At 35.1% G+C, this 25,303-nt stretch overlaps 1 protein-coding gene and 1 long non-coding RNA gene across 15 annotated transcripts in view; both read right to left on the reverse strand.

Moving 5' to 3' along the window:
* Window positions 1-25,303, reverse strand: part of Pcdh9 (protocadherin 9) — an 898,173-nt gene that overhangs the window by 175,192 nt on the left and 697,678 nt on the right. The window lies entirely within an intron of this gene.
* The window catches only part of LOC120097140 (uncharacterized), a 43,256-nt gene that overhangs the window by 7,329 nt on the left and 10,624 nt on the right, over window positions 1-25,303 (reverse strand). The window contains exon 1 of the long non-coding RNA XR_005494383.2: window positions 58-25,303. This exon is cut by the window's right edge and continues 10,624 nt beyond it. This is a non-coding gene — a long non-coding RNA (uncharacterized LOC120097140). The remainder of the gene's footprint in view (window positions 1-57) is intronic.

A 25,303-nucleotide genomic window follows, 5' to 3' on the forward strand; every position in this document is an offset into this window, starting at 1 on the left:
TCTTGTAAACCAGAACCTGGGAAATCTTGCCTACAGGTGAAGAATGATACAACTTACACATAAAATCAATCCATGTTTTCAATTCCATTTTTTTTCTGCCTTAGATTTTAAAAGGCTGATCGGTTTATACATGCCTTTTTCTCAGGGAGGGGGTGAGAAGTTAGAAAAGGTGATTGTTAAATCGTTACCTTGACAACAAAGAGAACCAATTGTGAAATAAGCAAAAACGGCATTCTTAGCAGTTTCCCGACTTCTCCACATTTAGCTACAAACAGTCAATTCCCTTTCACTGACCTCAGAGCTACTTTTTAAAAAAAAGATATTACAACAGAAACTTTCTAAGGAATTGGCAAAAATAAAAGTTGGGTATATGTTTAATTCCAGTTGAAAGCATTATAATTTTACTAGTTTATAGGATTATGTTTCTGTAATAGGACTGAGATAAGGAAAGATGATATTTTTACATAAATGTGGTACCCAACATATAATAAACTATTTGCTTGATGCTATGCAAAATATTTTACTTGTTATTAATACGTTTATCTTTGTAGAACCATTACAACTACACTTATATTAGCAACCTCTCTTACATTAGAGAAAAGCAACAGAGCTTAAAGTTACTCAAATTTGAAAAGAAACAATCCAAAAGACCTAGAACTTTCGTGCTTTTAAATGAGCTTCAAAAGGTTACATCACAAATCCATTACACTGCCTGGGAATTCCAACTATGAGCAAAAGTGTTCTTGGATAAGGTTTGAGTCAGCTTATAGATTTTCTTAGTTATATTTCTTTACATAACATTATTACTCATTCAAAACAGAAACAGTTCACTTGTACCAGGACATTCAATCTATATTATAAAATTTTCACCTTGTGCTTGTCCTACATTGTGAACGTTAGAGGCTTCCGTATTAACATTTTTTTAACTGACATGATATTTGTAAATATTTTTGAGGCATGCTCTATTATCTTGAATTGTGTAGACATTCATAGTTATCAACTAATGGTAGTTATCATATACAAAACCTTATATTTGTGTTATTTTCATGGTGACTATATTAAAATTCTTTGGTCTTTACATTTGAGATCCTAGCTTCAAATTTTTGTGTTCTACTGTTTACTTGGAGTAATTGGTGAGCCAAGAATTAAAACCATATAGTACTTGGAACTGATAGATAATGAAATATGGATAAATTGAAAGGAGTGATGGGAAATTCTAAGGGAGAACGTCTATCCTAGAATGCATAAAGGATGGGGAGGTGGAGGAGAGCCAAGGAGCTTAAACAAGATGATCTGTACTTGAAAAACATACAGGCAAACTCCAATCTTCCAAACAAAGAAAAAATAAACTTGATAAAATGTCAAAGAGTATACATTCGATGTCTAAATTTCAATGGTGATAAGGAAGAGAGAAGCCTAAGGGATACCTTAGCCAAAAGGGAGTGACTCCTAGAGGAGCCTTAGAGATACCCACTAGTTTACATGCTAATCCTCTCTTGCTACCCACTTCCTGCCTCCTCTCCCCTTTCATTCCTCTCTCAAACAGAGGTGATTTGACCTGATAAGTTCACATGGGTGGACAATGCTGCTTCTAGAAGACACAGGTCATTGAATGAAAATCTCAGTGCCAGTTACAGGCCACCTAAGAGATTCTGGTTAAGGGAAAACTCATAAACGTTCTGTTAGGATATGAGGCCTTTATGCCTGGTTGTAAAAATTTTGTATAAGATTCAGAACTGGGGGGTCATTTGCTCTAATAGAGAACCGACCTTTGTTGTTTTGCTAAACCGTCAGTGCTACCAGATGGCATTCTAAATATTTATTTTTACACCCATAGAGTTAGTTGCACTACTCTCAAATTTGATAAGTAGTTGTTAAAATAAAGATTCGTAACCGACCAAGTATAAGTAATTTGAAGTGTGAGTGCTGAGCTTTGGAAGGTTGAGTTATTTCAAGGGTGATCCTTAGATAGGCTAAGGATCAAATAACTAGAAAGTTACTAGTGGATGGGGCTAATGGATGGGGAAGACAGCCATGATACACTGACTGCCAAACTCAATATGGCTGCTGTGCACATGCACTCATTGTAACTGTACCTGCAGGAGTTGAAAGAAGTCACAGTTTCAGCAGAAGTGGAGCACTGGGCCCTGAAGCCACACTGCAAATGTAGGAAAGAGGTTTTGGAAACTGGTCACTACATGTAGATGACTCTTGGAGGTCTTCCATTGGATAGCTGTATAGCCATACATATATTGGTATTATTATTACTACAGGAAAACTAATACTTTTTAAAAAGTAAAGAGGTGAAGATGTATTGGGCAGTGTGGGGGTGGTTGCGAAAGAGCAGAAAGTGGTCCTTGCTCATGGTCAGAGTACATTTTAAAATGTGTGAATATGTCAAAAATGTATGAATGTAATAAAATAATATTTAAAAAAGAAGCTTCTAAGTTTATTTCATGCTTAAAATATTCATGTTTATCTTAAAAATCAGCATATGTGAGAAATATCACGTGGGTCAACTGCTGATCCAATTCTGTATTTTAGCGATCATTTCAGGTGTCATAAAATCAGGAAAGTATGAACTCATTTCCCAACAATGAAATATTAGTATATTATTTCCTGATAACTGATGCTTCATTTATGGATGTTTTAAATCCTCTATTTCTGTGCAAATGTGGTAACTAATGATTAAGCTTTCATAATATGCTAAATATATTTGAAGTATGTTCCTTGCTTTTATTTTTAATAATAGAAGCCTCACTAGAAAAATTATAATAATATGTTGTTGTAAAGTGAGGACTCAAATCGTGTCGATTTATCTAAGTTGTCTTTATCCTCTGCAGTTATTTTTCATTTGCTTCTTACTTTTGGCATACTGTGGAGTGAACCCAAGGTTGCAGACATGCTAAGCAAGCAGGAGAGTGGTGAACTCCAGACATTTTTAAATTGTTACCTTGGAAAAGGGCTCAATAACTTGCTTAGGCTGATTTTGAAGTAATTCGTAACTCTGTGCACTTTTGATAACTCTGTCCATTTTTGAACATCCAACTGTCCTGTCCTAGTTCTCATTCAGCTGAGATAATGGGCAAATATGTATAGATTCAACTTAAAATATTTCTTAACTCTTGATAAACAGATTTGTTTTTAAAGATAGGCAATAAACCCTAAAACGTTAACATCTATTAATTTTGCTGTTAGTAATATGTATAATGTGATTATGACTTTGTGAACTAACCATAGTAAGTTACATGCTTTTTCTATTTCATTAACATGAATGTATATACACTCTTACATAATCAATTTAGTAACATACATTAGAATTATTACAGTGAATAGTACTAATAGAAGCTCAGAGAAACAAAGATTGCATATCTCTATTAAAATTCTATCAACAATTCCTGAATAATGCATTTATTAGGATTCATGATACAATAAAACTAGTAATTTTCTATGCACAATGAGATAAATGACAAAAGACGAGCCTTCAAAATCATTCTGGATATGTCATTAGCAATTCATTTCACATTCTTACCTATACAAAATATCCAAAACCAGCTAACAGCTCTGTGCAAACAGCACCAGCTAAAGTTATTAATATTTTTATTTAAATGCACATCATGACTTTTCCTTCAGTACTAGTACAGCTTACTTTTTAATCTTGTAAATAGAAAACGAAAATCTTGATTTTGACACTATTCCCAAAAGGACTATCTTTGGCTTGGTTCCTACTATGGCCATGTAAGCCTAATGATTGTATTCATTTGCTGTAATCAAACAGTCCCATTAACAGCTACCTTAATAACTGTCATAACACCCATAGTTCAGGAATCGTGATACTCACATATTAGTCAACAGAATGTGTCAGGCATCCAAAAACATAAAGATCAAGATAAATAATCAATTTACTGTTTTAAATATTTGTATTTGAGAAATTAAATGGGACAATAATTTCATTCAGCCATGATCATGAAGACCTTCACATAAAAACCAATGTCTATTTATTTTTATCATAAATCAATGAACTTACAAGTTCACATTTCATTAAGGTTTAACTATCCGCATGGGAAAACCATCGTGTACATCTGAAAGCATGATTCCGCAAAATATGTGGTACAGAGAGACATGGTCATTAAGCAACTGACTCTGATATCTTTGATCTCAGAGAGATGACCCAGTTTAAGGAGAATATGATTACTAAAGGGGAGTGAGACTGAAACCACAGGAAAACTTTCTTCACTTCCATGAAGTGTTAGAATTCAAAGCCTCATACATAAACTGAACTACAATTAATAATGTAATATATCATTGGTAGTAAACAAATTCTTGCTTGCTTACGTCTTAAAAGTCAATTCTAATCCCCATACAAAAAGTCATTTACTATTCATAAAAATATTTTAATAATTAAAATTTAGCATAAATATTCCCAAATTTAAATGTATTTATTATGGTCTGTCATCAGTACTCTTATTTTATTATCAGTTATTCATTTAAACTCAAAATAATATATGATATACATGAATTTATTTCATCAAACTTATTTAGATTCTTGTAGTTGAAAATAGTGAGATTAGTATGCTCTGGATATTGTGGTGCTTTCAATGTTTATGATCTTATAGACATTAATATCTGAGACTAGACATTGTGACACATGCTAGCTTTCAGTTAAAGTTTAAATTTTTCTGAGATTTTAAAATCTAAATTTCTGTTATTACTACTAGGGAGCACTGAATAGACTAATAAGACTTTCATCAGTATTTTCCTGAAGAGTTTAATTGCCATCTCAAGCAAGCTGTGTTGGTGTTTGTACTTCTGCATGCTTTTGTGTCAATTAACGACATCATAGGATACATTGTCACAGCAAAGAGAAAAGCATGAACCCAATCAAACTCGAAAACTTGTAGGATTTCCCAAATCTATAGAAATGGTGAGCGCTCTATAGCAGCTTAGAGAAGGGATGTTTGACTCTAACACAGTGCTTCATCTTACTGCACAAGGACTCAGTGCCCACAGAATAGAGAAACACATTTGTTGTTAGTCGTACAGACTGTCTGGATACAAGATTAGCAAATATCTGGCAGTTTTGCTAAAAGAGACCATATGTGTGACACACAGTTGCTGGCACATAGTTGAGGCACAAACTATGTTAATTATTTCCTTACGCTCCTGCTGTCTCTGTGACTTGAAAGTAACTTCTGGGAAAAATATATGTTTCCTTAAAAGGATTTCTATCATAATAGTTTACTATATACTATTCAATTCATGAAAAAAAAAGAATTTCTAAAAACGTGCATGCTCACTTGCTATATAGGTTGGAGAATATGTTCATCCTGGATCCACTATCTGCAGGTATAGATTTGCAGTGCTCATGAATGAGCCAATCCCCTTTCCTTTGGCTATTTCTCTGTGCTTTCTGCTATTCTCAGCACGTTTTCTTTTGTTTCTTATTTGCCCTCAGTTCTACTTAGCGGTGTGTCCTCAAAACGGCCTCATCCACAGCGACTAAATCTCAGATCCTCACAGACGCTGTATAGCCACGTGCCTAAACAAAGGGGCTTTGGACCTGCCTTTCACTAATGAGCTGCAAGCATTTGCGCAGCCTAAGTGTGGTGCCTTTCATTAGCAGCTCTACTTTTCCCCCCATTGTTCTCTCCTCTGCCTGTGAAGGCCAGCTTCTTAGTTCACCTCTAATTCTCTTCTCTGACGGAGCTCATGCCTTCTGTGTCCACCACTTACCTTTCATTGTACTTCTAGTGAACTAGGATTTTCTCCTGCTTTCGGTTCAATCCTGTTTCACCTCGTCTCAACTTTCTATCACCCTCATTACCTTTCCACTTGCTATCATAAACGTTATATCTGAAAACTGTATATCATGATATAGTTAGAGATTAGAATATAGTGATGTAATATCTACTTTCATTCCGTCGCTCCAAACCCTCCCATGTATACCCTGTGTTACTGCTCTAGTTCAAATTCACAGTTTCTTCGGTTTTAACTTCCATGCTTGTGTGTGCATATGATAAACACACACACACACACACACACACACACACACACACACACACTATAACATTCTTAGTCTCTACTAAGTTACTTGAATGTATATATTTTTTGTGATATATATACATATATATATGTATATAAATTTGGATTTACTAACATCCACTTATTTGCTAACTCTTTGAAAACCACTAAGTTAGAAGTTGGATAACAGTTTTTTTCCTACATTGACTTAAAAGTCAAGAATGTATGTTTTTATTATTATTGTCTTTTTGTTCATACTTTAGATCCTGACAGCAGTTTCTCCTCCCTATACTCCTCCAGCTCCCACCTTACCTCCTCTCTACCCCAAATCCACGCCTCCATTTCCCTTTAAAAAAAAGAAAAGGCCTCCAAGAGATATCAAATGAACGTGGCACAGTTACAGTGAGACTAGGCACAAATCCTCAGACCAAGGCAGAGCAAAGCAACCCAGGAGGAGGAAAGGGGCCCCCAATGTAGGAAAACCTCTCACAGACAGCTCCCAGTTCTACTGTTTGCATTAATTGCCCACTACAATAAATAAGATTGACATCACAAATGATGGATGTCTTCAGGATAAAAATCTTCAAAGTCATTGTGAAGAAAGGAAAGTTTAATATTTATTTTGTATTATTGATATTGATTTAATCCCCAATTCATCTACTTAAGAGCTGCAAGCATTTGTTCAACATAGGTGTGGGGCTTAATGCCTATATTAAACACATCTTCTAATGTAAAGAACCTACAGACATAACGAATTAAATTAGCAGCTATCATGTTACTAAGTAACTAATTATTGCTCCTTTCTCCATGAGTTGTTATTCAATAAAAAACATTATACTATGAGTAATGCAACAATTTAATTTAATCATTCTAATTTAACAATTCAACAGCCCTGTTTAATCTGCTTTAGCCATCAGGAGGCATGTACACAGGGACTTTTAACATAAAAGGAATAATGAAGTGTATACATACACGGGTCAGTGTGTGCATGTGAGTGGGCATATATTGCGTGCATGTGTACACATGTATGCATATGTGAAGAAAATGATCTATATTGCATATTTTATCAGGAAATATTTTATAAAGAGCATGTGCTCTCTCATCAATATGCTTAAAATGTTAAGTACATGGCTCTGGCAATCAGTATATAAAACCTCATCTATACAACTGAGTAATCATAGCACAATTAAAAGGAGTACAGTGAATATTTAATGAGATCATTCATATTTAAGTACATAATTATAGATATTCAATTTCGAGGTATTTATTTTATGTGCTTGCATGTATATCTGCATATGTCAAGTGGATATATGTCCACAGAGGCCGGAAAAATGTGAAAAATCCTCTCAAACTATAGGTACCGATAGTTGTTAACAGCCATGTGGTTGCAGAAGTTGTACTCTGGTCCCTGTAAGAGCCCCTTAGCGATCTCGCCAACCACATAGAAAGCATTCTTTAATCATAGTATCTGTTTACTATCTATGATGTGGTTATGACTTTTGCTTACATCCAGTCTGTGACTTAAGATGATCTGTGAGCCAGCCTTAGATATCATAGCAAACAAATGCAATCAATATCACACATTTAAATTATTTCAAATTATTAGCACATGTTAAATGGCTTTGCTCATCTACTGTTTGGTCTATAATCTGAAAAGCAATGGTAAAATAATTATAATTTCTACCAAATGACATTGATGAAAATAAAGGTAACTAATGCTTAGCACGAAATGCTTTCTATAAAATATTATCTTTAGTAAAAATCATATGGCATACTTCCATGTATATTTTATAAGTATCATACTATAAATGTATGAAAAACTAATTTCAAGGCTTATATTCAGTGATAAAATCACTTTGTCTACTTATTGTCTTAAGTTATAAAAACTTAGCTTACTTTGCATAAATTCATAATTCTTTCTATGATGACCTTACATGATTATGCGATTTTACAGAAGGGTTATTATGAGTAACTATATATTATCATTTAAAACATCTGTGTTGTTAAATCCATTTCAACAGCACAGTTCAGTGTTCAATTATTCAAAGTTAATTGCATATCTAATTACAAATGTTCTGTCTCTGAAAGAGTAATTGACAATCATAATCCGCCTCCTCCTACTCGATCTCCCAAATTAAGCGAAATCTGAAAATCTTTTCTTCTGTATAAGGTTTGAACGATATCCAAAGCGAAAGCTATTAGCAAAGACAGTTCACAAAATATTGTATCAAAATCACAAGTCATTCTGAGGAACATATACACACGAACAAGTAAAACAAAACAGAACCACAAAGCTATTGTGTTAAAGAACCCATTTTGCTAACAAGAAGCTAGAAATTCTATGGCTTGACCACGTTTATCTACTTGCAGATAAAGGGAGAATTTATTGCCTTGTAATGTACATGGCTACAAGCAGTAATGAAGGTCAAGCTATATCCAAGGCAGCAATGATATTAATACCACACTTGACTAGAGATAAACAAATGCAGAATGATCCTTGAACAGTGTGCTAGATTCTTTTTGTAGTTTAAACTTTTCCTTTTTATTTTTGATAGTTTGTGTTCAAATCCTATACTCCTTATACCAGTGCACAATATCCACCATGCAGAGAAAGCACAGACTCGCAGGTCTCTTTGGGGTACAATTCCCCTCATGTTTTACTACTCAGGAGTGAGTTGTATTGAAATACTGAGTTTATGAAATACTTGTAGTAAAGTGAATGATAACGTACATTCCAATTCTCATAATGGCCTTAGAGGAAAACCATGGCTTATCACAGGGTGACTGACACATTAGAGCCTCCACTCCAGCAGGTTCTGAATGCAGAAAATGCAATTTCTTAAAAGAGTTATGGGCTAGAAACACCAGAGATGGACAAAGGAATGGCACTTTGACAGTATCATCATAATCGAAATTATTTATTTTTTCTCCTTATCTTTTAATCCATTATATATTAGACTACTTCTGTCTACTCTTGAGTATATTGCAGTAACTGGAGATTTTAGACTAAATAACTTTCTTAATACTGAACAAAGTTAATTTCAAACTGCAGCCAATATAGATGCATATACAAATACATATAGGCTTGTGATAACAATTGTTAAAAAGGGCTCATGAATTTGATGGCCTACAGGGCAAGAGTTTATGGAAGGATATGAAGGGCAGAAAGGAAAGGGAGAAATACTGTAATTCAAACACAACATCAAACATAACCACTAACAACCAAAACGGCCAACATCTTGAGATCAATAATGTAAAATGAAGTTAACAGTTTATGGCGAAAATAAAAATAAAATAAAATGCGAAAGGATGGCCCATGTTATTTATCTAAGGACACTTCCCTTCTGACTCTTTGCTTCTGACTCCCCTGAATGCCAGTGCTCATTATCTTCCAGACGCTTAGTTCAGGTAGAATTCCTGGATAGTATAGAGGTTCTCTACGATTTTAAGGGTAATGTAATCAACATGACTGGTGATAGAAAAATTATTATTTGAAACTCATGTGGTAAATCTATAGAATCAGTGATTTATTTAAAGCCATTAATTCATCTGAAACATAGAGAAGTGTGCAGCTGTGTCTGTGTATCTATTTTGAAACTGTTCCTTGAATTCTCTTAATGGGGAAACTTTACAGAACAGTGTCTGTTGGCTTCATTTGAAATTTTTCTTACAGGAATAATTAGATACCAGCAAAGGAATTGTAGGATTGAATAAACTAGAGTCAAAAAAAGAAGAGTATATCTATACAATCAATTATAAAAGTAGGAAAAATGGAAGAGGAAAATCTATAAAGTTAAATTTCTTTATTGCTTCTAAACCCTCATCAAAACCAATAGTCTGAAGTGTGTGTGTGTGTGTGTGTGTGTGTGTGTGTGTGTGTGTTGGGGTGATTTCATACTATTTATCTGAGTAGTTTAGAAAGCCCATAGCATAGATTTAAGCACTAGAAATCTGAATAACTTGTGTATATTCATGTTTGTGTATACATGTAACCAGAAAACAGTCATGGTACTCATAAACACCCCCTTCATTTGAATGAATTTGGCTTTGGTTTATGTATTGTATGGAGAGAATTAGAAGTATCAGGTAATATTTTATCTTCATAATATACCCTATGTTGGAGACAGAAACGTAAATTCCTATTTCTCTACAGTATTTGCACATGCGATTTAAGCAGGATTTGTGATAAAATTCAATTATTTAAATAGGTTTTCTGACACTGACATTGTGAAAGTCACTTGCCAATAGTCATATAGTGAGAGGACACCATTTTCTTAATGCACAACTAGGTCTGGCCACGGAGACAATCTTCAAGGGTGAAGGATCTATTAACATGTGTCTTTAGATCCAAACTCTGTTCCTGGTATTGTCCTTGGATTCTCTTAACTCTGTTTCCTTTTCTGTGGAGCTGTTAAGTGAAAGATTCTGTTACTTTTAGTTGTTGGTAAAATCACATAGAATGGCATAAGTTCACTACTGTTTTGTGAAAGAAAGTTCAAAGTATTGGCTACACATTGACTAAAGGATTCCTAGATACATACATGCAACCTTCATAGATCCGCCATTGCACTGTGTGTGAAATGTGTCTGCAATTTGTGCTGTTTACGTGGTCACAAAATCAATTTTGAAACACTGATCTCTGTCACTTGGAAAAAAAATCCATTCTGCCGGAAAGTGAAATAGAAAGGCAGATGATGGATTTGAAGGTATCCAGTCGTGACAGTTAAACAGTGTTCTTGAAAAGTTGAATTATGGCTTGGGGAGAACTTGAAGCTACTTTCATTTTCTGGTTCCGCACTCACCCCAGGCTGCCCCGACTTTTCTCTTGTTGATTTCTAAACACAATATCCTGCCATTAAAGTATTTCCAACGATAAAGGATCAAACTATAGTGTTAATTGTAGGGTTAATAATTGCATCACCTGCTACTGTCTGTAAACTTTAGCCTTAAAGGATGAAGAATCTAATTTTGCAGTTGTCTCATGAAGTAAAGACAGTTCTTGAAATTAGAAAATGTACCAATTATAAAATAATATATTGATCTGCTAAAAGTAAATGATTACCTTTCACAAGTTTTACTGTGCCTTTACCGTGGACATATAACAAGCAGAAGAGTCGTAATTCATCCTTATCAACCCTGAGTTTTGGACTTCGCATATTGGAGGAAAAATTTAACTGAAATATTTAGAGAATGATTATAGGATGTCAAAATGTATGAACTAAGTTCACAATGAGTGCAATATATACCCACACTCAGTTCATATGTTTGCACATTTGTGCATATATGACATGCAGTCAGAATTTTGCCTAGGTACATACTATATAAGTTTTAAAATTATATGTATATAATTTTATATATAATTATTATATTTATATTATATAATAATTATCAAATTATATGTATAATATATATAGTATATATAATATTATTTTGCCCTTATGGACATTTTGCCTTATATATTAATTAGGCCTATGAAATGATTGCTGCACCCTTAACAAGTTGATATGCTAATATACATTTTTGTCATTTTCCCCAAATTTTGTCAATTTCCATTTTATAAAATGTTGGGACCACATGCAAAAGAAGCAAAGTGGCTTCTCTTATAAAAAAATTATAATAGTTCAAAGTACGTAAAAAGCAAAAGATATATCTACATATAATATACTATAATATGAAAATTCATGTTTAAATATCCTTAAAAGTTATGTAAATATGTAGTACTCTATAAAAGTATGTACTGTAGATTTGTTTCATGAATCAAAAATGAGGAATAATAAATAATTTCAATTTACAAATGGTCCAAATGAAAGATCTTACTAATAAACTATGTAGTAATGTTTTAAAAAAATAATTAAAAGAACTATTCACCTCTGAATGATGAGATATGGCTTGAAGACAAAAATCTGCGATCGTTTTAGTGAATTCCAGGAACACACCATTTATATTATCACTAGCCTCTTTTGAGTTCAAATGGGAAGTTGTTCGGTTTGATTTATTAAAAAGGAAAAGAGTGAATAATGAAACCCATAATAAAATAAAGCAGCGCACTAAGGAGCCCTCTACGAAAAACAAAGGTGTCCCTTCCAGGAGAGACTCCGGAATGCTTCTCCATGCTGTGGGGATGTCAGTATGAGAGCTCTATCAAACAGGTGAGAGGTGTGAAACAGAAGCAAAGCAGAGCCGATGTAGAGCCACAATGGCCAAGAGTTTCCCATGAGCTTACTGTTTTAAACCGTGATGATGTAAGGGCTGAGTTATACTATAACCAAGTACTGACACTGAGCATCAGTGGCAAGCATTCCTCAGATAAAAAAGAAAGTCAAATTTAAAGTGGAGGAAACAGTTTGTGAGAATTTTATTGAGTAGCGGAATGCCAGGGTGAAGAGGTGGAAGAGGGGGGAGGGAGGGGTAGCGTCCTCATAGAAGCAGAGGGAGGGTGGATGAGAGAGGGAGAACCTGGAAAGGGGATAGCATTTGAAATGTAAATACATAAGATAACCATTTTTTTTAAAAAAGAACGCCTGGAAGTGAAAAAAATAAAAAAGAACAGTTGTTTGGTTTAAGTAAAAACTGTTTCCCAGGGACTCTCTTCCCTGCAGTTCTTGGTTTGAAATCGCCTAGTTAAAGGTTTTATCAAAGACAGACATGTTTGTCATACTAGGCAATGAACTAGAGTATTCTATCTTTTGACATTGATACTGGAACTTTCTCAGTAGACTCATGTCATCTAATATTATGTCATCATCAATACACATTATATTAGAGTTATAGATCAAAAATTTGAAAATGAGTATCTGTTTCTCACAAAGATGAAATAAGGTTTAGTTCACCACTTATTTCACATATCTAATAAACCATACACAACATAAAAAAGGAAGAATCAAGATAATAGCTAATACCTAGAGAGATGTTCAATCAGGGACAGTCTTTCTCCAAGAGAGAGAGATTCAGCATCTCAAGCCTCACATGATGAAATCTGTCCTAATCAACCTGATTTTCTAATTAAGTTTCAACCCATTAATTGATAACTGAGAATCAAATGATTTCCCTTGGAAAACAAATGCCAGAGATACCACTAAGCATGAATAAATACATGATTAAGCACAGTGATAAATCATGAGGGATAATCGTGTGACACCTATATAAATATCAAACAGAGTACCTGGAGAATATTTTGAAAGTTTCAGTAATTGTCATTGAAAAGAAGTTGCATATTTGATAATTGTATAAAATTCTTATAATAAAATCAATACAATATAGATAGAGAACTAATTTATGGAAACACATACACACACATATATGTATATAAATGTATGTGTACATTTATCAGGGAGAATTTAATGTGTGAATTTTATGATAGTTCAATCTATGAGATGGATCATGTACTTCTAAAGAGAAGTGTGTGTGATTGATACAACAAGGCCACAATTTACTTGTTCTTTGCAAAAGAACATCTGTTGCTATTAACGCTCCTGAAACTTTCAGTCTTAGTCTTTCATCAAAGGGCTCAAGAGAGTAGTTTTCATCCAGCTCCTATGGTTGCTTTCTCAGTAGGCGAAAGTGCTAAGTGCTGTCTTACTGGAAGGCTCTATTTGATGACATTTTCAATGTTTCTTCTTGTAGCTATCTATCTTCCAGGTTGTCACCAGGTGGTTACTTGACAACTACCTTACCAACGCCACAAAAATGTGAAATAATCTTTAAGATGAAGTGTATTAGGTTTAGCAGAATCTTTCAACGTTTACATTTAGGTTACTCCTGCGCTACATGGTTTTGTTTTCAGTTTTATCTAGCCAACCTGAGAGTTTAAATTGATTTTAACAAGTGAAGTAGTCATAGATAGTGTCTTAAATATATTTGTCAATCTCTAAATCTCTAACTTGCTCGACTGCTACTTAACAAATAAACCAACACACATAAAGCTTAGAAGAGCTTCAAACTCTCTCTGTCTCTGTCTCTGTCTCTGTCTCTGTCTCTGTCTCTGTCTCTGTCTCTCTCTCTCTCTCACACACACACACACACACACACACACACACACACACACACACACACACTAACTGATACACTCACATTCACAGAAACCAAACTATAAATAAAGCTAGGACATCTGACCTAACTAAGCTTTTCTCTTGTAGGTAAAAAGTAAAGTCTGAATAAAATTATTTCTTTGGTCAGAACCTTCTGTGACATTTCTTTGCCCTGCATGTGGGTTCCTGCTTCAGGGTAGACTCTAAAGAGCCACAGCTTGTCTCTTAAGGTAGCCTACAGATTCTTCAGGCTAATTATCTTCATGAGTAGGAAAGAGATATTCTCCCACTTTGTGGCGTCAATTTTACAGATTTCCTCTTAGCTTCTTTTCAGCAGCTACTTAAACCTGAAACTAAACCTCATTAAATACTTACTGAGTCCTAGAAAACAGACCTTCCTTACGCCTTTTTGTTCATGTTCTGTTTAAGAAAAATAAACTTGACCGAGACTCAAATATATGGATTTTGTTTGATGACTCCATATATTTTTTTCTTAGACACTTTGTAAGGATTATTTGGTTAACAGCACTATACAAGAGTTAATGAGAACCTGGCTTTAAAGATAAATCCTGCATGGAAATGAACAGATTTGTAAAAAGGAAGACAGGGACAAACACACACACACACACACACACACACACACACACACACACACCAAGAGAGAGAGAGAGAGAGAGAGAGAGAGAGAGAGAACACATATGTTTAGTGAATGAATATTTTATAAAAACCTACGTTTAATAGAAAACACACAGAGAAAGCAAAAACATATGGGAGATTGCTTGTAGGTATCAAGGTCCAGTGATTGAAGTATGAGTGTCTCCTTTAACTGCTCTATCCTTAAAGATGCCCAGAACCACAACGAGTTTGGGAGTTATTTACAAGTTGGTATTGTTATTAATGATTTCCTTAATTTCTAAATACGTAAGATTTTTATTCTAAGTGCCATTTCATGAAAATACAATTCTTTTTGTTTCATTCTTAATTCTTTATTTGTGTCATGATTATATTATAAAATATTTTTATCGTATTTTCATGATAGTTGTTTATTTTCTGGTTTCTCCTCCTAAAGCCATCTATGCTTTCCACACAATACAGCAATTTCTGTGCGTTAAGCTGATTTTATATGGTCAGAGTGTATACCAGCATCTACCAACCTTCCCTCTACACCCCAAGATCATAATGAATCGCTTATATATCCAAGACTTAACTCATATGCACATGGATTTTCCTGGCCCCAAGTGTGGATTTTCTAATTGACATATATGATCTAATATAGATTAATGAAATAACAGAGTATAAAGAAAAGACTGTGCATGTGAAGCTCCTTTCAAAATCACACTGAGGGCAGAATTTCTTACGCTCTCTTATCTAGTTTTATATCACTTTTTAAAAAATATGCAGTAGTAGCTGTCTTCTTATTCAATCATATACATTTATGGTCAAAGTCTCTCAGAATATAGTAAAGTCTTTAAAGAATCTATGGGCTTTTTCATCTATAGCAGCATACATTTATTTTTTGAAATTAACAGCTAAGGAAATGTTGTCCATCTTTATATAGTTGCCATTAAGTAAGTCTTCAGTAATTATCCAGGCAATACTTGTTTATAAATAGACAAAATAAAACAGTGATGAATACATGGTTAGATGCTTTGCAAGTAGTGTTAGAAGGAAACATGACACTAGGCTAGTAACAGAGCAAGCTGTCAAGAAAGATAGATGGCTTTGCTGGTCATGCTATAAATAACCACCAGGTGCCACTCAGAGCTGGTGAAAGCCTCATTCTGAATGACAGTCATTGATCGGTTGCAAGACTAAGATACAGCCTTCTGCGACACTGCAGAGGAGAAAAGGTTATGTTTCACGTTTAAGCTTTGAATAATAAGGTCATGATCAAATTAAATGAGTTTCTCTGGAGAACACATGAAACATACACAAATTAATACAACAAATTAGATAGATGGTTACAAAGAAAAGGTGAGGAGGTCAAACTAAGGGCAATCCTGGAACTCAGTCCTTCTGAATGCTTTATTAATGAAGTGAAAATTCCGCCTCATTAAAAATAGTATAAAAATTTGTTCTCACCACTTTTTCGATGACCCTACAACAACTTAGACTAATATATATATATATATATATATATATATATATATATATATTTCCCTGATAACGATAGGCTTACTAGAATAATTTTTATGTAAAAAATCAAAATACTGTGAAGATAATAAGTTACAGGTATTCATACATCTGTTTATAAATCTCAAGGAGATTTTGTGTTTATAATTTAGAGGGAAAGTCTAGCTAACATATGACAAATATGTTATATTTGACTTTGTTTATTAGGCATAAACACCTTCACTAGGTCTCATCTCAACCTCATTTTTAAGTCTTGCAAGTTACAATAATTCTATGTTAACTAACCACTGAAACAAAAAATAACAAATGAAAACTAATTAATGACACATTCTGTCTGCAAGAATAGATACTCCACGATGAATCTAGTACACCAAAGAACAATGTCATCAAAGCCACTTACCCAGTAAAAGTGTGTTTATTTCCAAGGTGGTAGACCTCGAGAAACACATAAGCTCCAACGTTAAGGGCACACTTATTAATTAACTGGTAATAACTTTCAAAGTACATAGAGATTTCATAACGTGGTATTCTCATCGTAGATAACACTTACACTGGCAACTAACTACCAAGCATAACAGGTAGTGAACATGAGTGTAAAGGAGATTAGTTTTTCTTTGTAAATAAAAAAAGATGGAAAAAAGGAATTGTAATAACTGTCTAAAATTAACTATCTATGAAAAATTAAAAGATTCTTATTTTCACAGTAAGCAACTTAAAATCATGTCTGTGTGGTGAGGTACATGGTCATGCTTATTGGACTACATGTGTATATATCATCAGTTTAATCTATCTATCTATTATCTACCTATCTATCATCTATCTATCTATTAGTTATCTATCTATCTATCATCTATCTGTCTGTCTACAACCTAACATCTGTCTATTTTGAGCATCTACACTTTCCATTCTTACTCTTCTACATCTGTCAACAACTATAGAGTAAGTAAAAAATCATAGGGTTTTTCGCCTTTAAGGAAGCTACATTTAAAAAAAAGTGTATAGTAATGTTTTAAATTTTATATGATGTCAGCTATGGGGAGTATTTTACATTTTATAGGAAGACTGATCAGGTTTCATTCACCCATCATAGAAAAGTTAACTAATGAATATATCAGCGTAAATTATGGTAAACCTAGAGAGACTTATACTTAATAAAAGAAAAATCTTTTTTTCAAATAAAAGCTTCCTGAAGTTACAATAGAAATGATAATTACTATCATTAGTGTATTGTATGCAGGTCCATATGCATAGGAGTAATCATGACACTGGATTTATTATGAGGTGAGAGGACATATTTACGATAGAGTTTTATTCCCTCCACAAGAACGAACATTTCAGGCGATTGAACTCAGCTTAATGGGTTTACACAGCAAGAGTCATCCCACTGGTCCTCAGAAACAATGCATTTCTATATTGCACCTAGCCAGATATAAGAAGACTAATAGGAAAGAGAATTGAAATATTGTAAGAACCAGAAGAAGGGGTTGGGTTCTGGAATGCTACCTTGTAGAAAGCATACAGATTCTGGACCCTTAAACTCTCAGTAGTTGATAAAACTTGCAAAAGTGTGGTCATTCGTCTCATCAATACTTGGGATTTATATGAAGGCCGTGTCTGGTGGTATATAAAGAAACATTTTCTACAGTAGTATAACCATGTGTGAGGTGCCCTTAGTCCATGCTCCCTTCTGCAACTATTCCATGATTCATTCTGTGGTAGGAAGCTCCATTGAAAGCCATTGAGACATCAGACAAAGTAAAACTAAACAAAAGAAATAAACGTGAAAGAAGATAGATGGTTCTGAAAAGCAGAGAATTGATGGTGATGTGAAGATGGGGGATGGGGGTAAAGAGGGTAAGTGCAATAAAATATGTTATATAAGGTGCACACATCAATGTATGATATTGTCATAGACATACTTAGTATGGGTTTAAGCAATCATTATATATATATTTACTGCCTCTTTTAAAATGTCTTCTTAAAAAGAGTTTGTTATTTTACATTGTGTTTATGGGTGCATCTGTACGTGAATAAGTGCATATGGATGCCAGTATCTGCATAGTCCAGAGTTCAGAGATACCTGAATCAACTGAAAGAGGAACAATCTCTAACCATATAAAGATATGCTCAAAATAACTGGAAATTAAAATACAAGATGGAGGAAGGGAGAATAGAAGAAAGGAGAAAAGCAAAACTAAAGAATGACTTAAATATATGGGAAAATTCAATTCTTATAAATATCAAATATAGGTTATAAGATGTTAAGAGTTGCTCATTATTCTCTTTAAACAACAGTAATCATGATTAAAAAGTAAAATGAAATTCCAAAATCTGTTGGCAAACAAGGGCAGTTAGTCTTTCACTGATGGTGTTCTGACTTCCAGTCTATTTTGGTCCTGAAAACCTAGCTTTAAAAAAAAATTATCCAGCTATGTTACAGGAAGTCATTGAGACAGTGGCACTTGGAGAAACTCTATGGGGACATGATACTTGTCTGCTTGGAGAAAACTTTGTAAGATAAAGCACTGAGACCTCCTAAGTACTTTCGTCTATTATAATGTGGTCAGTAGAGATGCTCTTTTCATACCTGATTGAGAGGTTGGAGTCTTACTCAGGTAATATTGGAATAATATACCTTGAAAATAGACATTTCATCCATACTTTCTTTCTGAACACATCCCTGACTCACTGGCGATCGGTGAGAGAGACTTTCCTTTTTGAAACAGTCCATTCTGAAAACATAGGTCTGCTTACTTTGAGGTTGTCCTTGCCACTCTTCCCACTCTGATGGCTGCACTGCCTGTCTCAGCACCAAAGTCTGTGTCACACAGAGTGCCATCTTTGGATTGGTGCCATGGTGGAGGAGTTTTTGTTTGTGGTTAAGGAAACAGAATGTAAAATCAGATTGATGATGTGTCTGACATATTGAATTTCCCTGGGGGAAGTTACTCCTCAGCCATTACTCCTCAGCTCCCTGACTCATCTTCCTCTTCTATAAATCCAGGATGATGCTCAGTTGTTTGCATCCACTGAAGAGATTACATGGCTTATTGTTTAAATGGTTTAAAATCGTTCCTGACTGAGACAATGTTAAATGTTCTTCTTTCTATTGTAACATTTAGTTAGCAATTTGAAATACTGTAATGTTTTCATTTATTCCTCCAACTAAGTTGTTGTTGAGTTAGTTACTTACGCTGAACATATATCCAAAACACAAGTCTTCGTTTACCAAGCAAATGCAATCATGTTTGAACACCTTATATCAACTACAACTAAGTAAATTTTGTTTAATTCAAACTATTTCAGTCTATGTCTACTCTCTCTGTAAATAATACTCCATACCTCTTATCTCATTTTCTCCTTTTCATTTCTGACTCCTCAGAGACCCTGGAATATTTCTGTTGGCTAATTATTTTGTGGAATGTTATTTTGAACTACTGTATTTATTTTCACTTCCTGTTTCACATGCCAAGTCATCAGGACGATTAATTACTTCAAGAATGGCTAGCACTTGCAAGCTTTTCAGTGCCATGCATTTTAAAACAGTAATGGTGGGATAAACAAATAGTCTATCCATTACCTTGCATGAGTACATTCCTTGTGGTACTTGATGCGGGATTATGCACATTAGTTATGAAGCCAGCAGCTTGGAGCACAATGTCAATGATTCCTCAGTGAGCTACAATTATATCCTTGTACCAACAATTAAGTATTTGTCCTGTATTTAATAGTGAACATGGCCTCATATCACAAGCAATTAAGTTCTTAATAGTACAATTAGGAGCAAGACCAAATGCAAGCCAAAAAAAGATGTTTTCAAATCCCCAAGGCTGTGTGAGATTATTTATGTAGGATTTCCTTTGAAGTTGTGTATATCCAGTGATTTGCCTCCTGATATTGTTTGTCACTTTCATACCTCAACATAATTCAAATATATCCTTTGCTTTTGAATTTTTCTTTTCTCTTCACACATAAAAGCCACAAATTGGCCCTTTGTATCAAGAATTTCATATTTTCAATTGACTTTTTCTTTCCACTTATTGAGAATAAGTAAATTAGAACCAGGGAAGTCTGACAATAGTAGCATTCACAAATCAGCCACATTCCACATGACTTCTTCTCCATTTTACACATTCCTACTTCATTTGTATAATTGGATATAATTTTTAATTAAATGTCTCACTTCCCTAAAATGTATCCAGTCAATACACCATAATTGATGCTTAGACATTACCCTTCTCTTTTTTCCCAAACTAATATCAGATTGAACTATGTGTTAGCAATTGTATCACAAAAGTTATATAGTCTTAGTGAAATTAATCTGAGGACAAAAAGAATCAGGAGACATGGCTAGCCTTAGTCATAATAAGAAGGGTTACAACCCAGGCCCTTGACTAGTAAGTAGATATTCCTTAAAGAGCAGCAGTTTGTCGTATGAGTTTACAATAGTCAAGAAAAGCACAGAGTAGTAATATCTATTCAAAGTAATACTCTTATAACTATGACTATGTCCACAAAAGGAATGTGTGTGTCTTCCTGTATAGATAGATGTCCGTGTGTGTATGCATGTATGTGTGTGTGTGTGTGTGTGTGTGTGTGTGTGCGCGCGCGCTTGCGTGCACAGTATACATGTAATGCAGTGGTTGATGTTCATTTCCCCCAACTTCTCTATGTCTTACTTTTGAAAAACAGTTTCTCGGTGAACCACAAGATCACCAATTCTGCTAGTTTGGCTGGCCAGCAAAATCCAGGTATCCCACTGTCTCCCCATCTCTTGAATAAGTATCAAAGATTATGTGTCAGAGTGCCTAATTTTTTTATATGGGCAATAGATGATTTAACCATAATTTGCATAAAAATAACATTAAGTGTTAGTGCTTTATTTCGTATAATATAGACAAAGATAACCCACAGATAGCAAAGCAATAGCTGTCTTCCTGACTTTACACAAACGACTTCTTTCAGTTAAGCCATGGGTTTGACTCTGGAGTTCCAGAATTTGCTTTCGATCAACAAAATCCCAATATGAGAACAGAGAAATTTTTAGACTTAGGCATCAAGGATGCCATTCTCAAATGTCACATGGCAAGAGTTCACTTAAAGAACAACAAACGGAATTATGGGTTGGAGGACATTTTCCTCTTCATTGCTGTTTACTTTTATTCTGATGGATATGTCAAACCCAAAAGTCTAAAACCAAATGTAAAGGAAAAAGACAAAATAGAAGCTTATAGATTAGGTGAGCTCAAAGGAATTTTATGCTGTTCAAATTTTACTACTTCTTATACTTAATTATCTTTTAAAATAGCATTGCTACAAATACAAACTCAAAAAGGTAATTTCAGTTAGAAGGCAAGTAATAGAATGTCTAAATGATAAATATGTATATATTAATTTATATATATATATTTTATAATATGTGTGTGAATGTGTATGAATAATGCTAAGCACATACAAATATAGTACACATGTACTAGCCTTATAAAATGAATTAAATATCAGTATGGTAAAGACAAAGTAAGCATTTTAGTTTTAGTTGATTACGCTTTAGTTGAACACCATTTAGCTAGGTAGAAATTCTGTTACTCAAATTGATGGTGATGATGGTGTTGGAAGAATAATTGTTGAAGGTATGTGCATAGAAATTTCAGAAGAGCGTGTAAAATCACATAACACTTTAGACTGTGTCAAATGAATATTTTCCATATCATTCCATATTTCTTTTGAGACTTACCGTGTTGAGTACCATGGGAAATGTTTAATATAGTGGCAAACAAAGGACTGTGCATTTGCAGCTCTAGGGATGACTCTAGATTTAAGAGCACTGTTTGCCCTTCCAGAAGAATCATGTTTGAATTTTAGCACCCAGATGACAGCTCACAACCATCAGTATATCGAGTCCTAGGGGACCCCATTTCCTAGACATTTTGGGTACCAGGCTCACATATATTCCTAGATAATCTGGATATATAATACACCTTGAGGCAAAACACCTATCCGAATGAAATAAATAGATAAATAATATAATAAAAGAACTTCTCATTCTTAAGAACTGCATTCTCTTCCAAGTATATTAATGTGTGTAGGATTAACATATTATATACACACATATGTATATATATATATATTAAGTATATTATTAAAACTCTCACCATTGCTAATTTTCATTTATGGATAAATCTCAGTGATATGTACTGTGTGAGATAGTAATTTCTCTATAAATTATCTACAAAGGAAATAGAATTAGCTTGTCAAAGCCATTCCTGCACACCTGTTTTTTCAATAACAATCAGTAGAATTTGCTTAGGAATAGATGATAAGGAATTAACTTGGGTATAGGTACGGGAATGAATGTATAAATATGTAATATCTAATTATGAAGTGGTACTATTCAGCCATAAAGAAGAATCTACTCTTGTCTTTTCGTTAAAATGAACGGAATTAAAAAGAAAGATATCCTGTATTTTGTGGCTAAACTCCACTTGTAAGTGAATGCATATCATGCGTTTTTCTGGGACTGGATTACCTCACTCAGGATGATATTCTCTAGATTCTCCCTTAGCCTGCAGAATCCATGATGTCTTTGTTCTTCGTAGCTGAATAGTATTCCATTATGTAGATGTACCATTTTATTTTTAAATCCATTATTCAGTTAAGGGACATCTGGATTGTTTTCAGCTTTTGGTCATTATGAATAAAGCTGCTATGAACATAGTTGAACAAGTGTCTTTGTGGGATGTTGGATCATCTTTTGGGTTATGCCTAGGAGTGATATAGCTGGGTATTGAGGTAGAACTATTCCAAGTTTTCTGGGAAAAGAGGTCAAATTGATTTCTAAAGTGGCCAGTTTGTACTCCCACCAGCGATGCAAGAGTGTTCCCCTTCAGCCTGTGCTCCCCTGTGTTTCTCATCACCATGTCTCTCACTTGAATGTTTAATCTTAGCCATTCTGACCGCTGTAAGAAGGAATCTCAGAGTTGTTTTGATTTGCGTTTCCCTACTGACTAAGGACTTTGAACATTGTTTTAAGTGATTCTAGGCCATTTTCGCTTTGAGATATAGGATGCCCATGCTATACTCCACAGACCCAAGGATTCCGGACAGGAAGGAAGGCACAAGAAAGAATGCTTACATTTAACTTGGTAGGAGGAATGGAATGGTTGTGAAAGGCAGATGGAGAGAGGGAACTGGATGGAAGAGGGGATAGGGAGATGAGGAGGGGGCATTTGGGATCGGGTGTGGCTACGGACAGGAGGCACATGGCCAGACAGATGACCATGAAAATGAATGGAAATCTGAAACTTCAGGGATGGGGGGAGGTAGGGGATATTTTCAGGAAAAAAAATGAAGGCTGGGATAAGGGAAGTTAAATGCCAAGGAGTTTACAGAAGAGATGGATCGTTGTTGACTTCTGAATGCCTCACCACCCTACATAAGTTTGCTAAGCAACTCATCCAATAGATTCCTCAAACTTCATATCTAGGTCACTGAACACTGAAAGAATTGCTGTGTGGCAAGGAGTGGCAAGGTACAAAGTATTTGGCTTAGGACACTTGGTTGATCAGGCAATCTCACACTATCACACATATGAAGCTGTGAACCCCTCAGGTCGCATTCAAAAAGCCATTCCAGGAACCAGAATCGGGGATCAACAGCCAGGGACTAACTGGGAAATTAGCCATGTTTACTCTGTGTGTGTGTGTGTGTTTGTGTGTGTGTGTGTGTGTGTGTGTGTGTGTGTGTGTGTTATAGAGAAATAAAAGCAAGAATATATGGATATAAGTATTTGCTAGTTTTTATAGATACTTTTTCAAGATGGGTAGAAGCCTATTCTACAGAGAAGGAGACTGTAAACGTAGTGACAAAGGAATTCCTGGAAGATATCATGCCCAGGTATTGCTTGCCAACCCTGCTTGGGTCTGACAGTGGGTCAGCATTCATTTCTCAGGTAATTCAATCTCTAGCACAGCTTCTGGGGACCAATTGGAAATTACATTATGCATAGAGACCCCAGGGTCAAGGCAAATAGAGAGGATGAATCCGACCTGGAAAGATGCTTTTTTTAAATTAAGACGCTTAACCAAATTAATCCTTGAAACTGGCATTGACTGGGTGTCCCTCCTACCTTATACCTTTCATAGGCCTAGGAATTACCTCGGCCCTCTATAATTTAGGTATCATGCCCTTTGAGAGCCTAAATAGGAGCCTTCCATGCTGCCTAACCTTCAGTCTGGTATCCTAGCTGAAAAGGACAAATATAAGATTTTAAAATCCTTGGAACCCCTCCGTAGGGTCCAACAGAGACTCTGCCCTGCCATCTGCCATGTTTACGAATCTGCTCCTCCCCTTTACACTCCATTGCTTTGAATAAGGTGACGGCGTCTGGATTAAGAGACAAAACCACAAGACTTTTCACCTGTCTGGAAAAGACCCCACACGGTGATCCTGACCCAACCTATGGCTGTTAAGGAGGACGATATAAGGACCTCCTTACCCATTCCCATGTTACGCCTGGCAGGAGAGAGAGGATTCAGTGGTTGAGGTTCCACTGGAAGAGACTTCTAGAAGAACTGCCACAAGGACATTGGAGGGTCACTCCACACCCTGCGACTCCAGCTTGCTTGCTTGCTTGCTTGCTCGCTCGTTCTCTTGCTCGCTTGTTGCTTATGCTTTGCTGCACCAGCCACTAGCCACCATGATACCCTGAATCTTACCTGGCAAATAGTTGACGCTGAAAAGTGTAAGATTGCCAACCTGACCTCCCACTCGACTCCCCAGGGGCACCCGGTTCCCTGTTCTTCATTTAGACCTTTGTGACCTAGTGGATGGGAGATGGAACCCCTCAAATAAATAGCCCTTCTCTAGGTAAAGGTTGAAAACCCTCTTAACTCCCGCGGTACAGGGAGTGAAGGAAAACTTAGTCTCATGCCTTTATCTTCCTGAGGCACTCTGAGTATCAGAGCCAGAAAACCAAATATGGAGGTCCAGAGTCCTTTCCTGTGTGGCAAGGAAATTCACATCTTTTGGATAAATAAGCTGGAACCCACCCCCCCCCCATCATAATGAACTGATCATTGTGATCCGGTTTCGAGATACACAGAAGATACACAGACATCTGGAGC

This window comes from Rattus norvegicus, chromosome 15 (genome assembly GCF_036323735.1).
Source record: "Rattus norvegicus strain BN/NHsdMcwi chromosome 15, GRCr8, whole genome shotgun sequence".
Taxonomy (NCBI): Eukaryota; Metazoa; Chordata; class Mammalia; order Rodentia; family Muridae; genus Rattus; species Rattus norvegicus.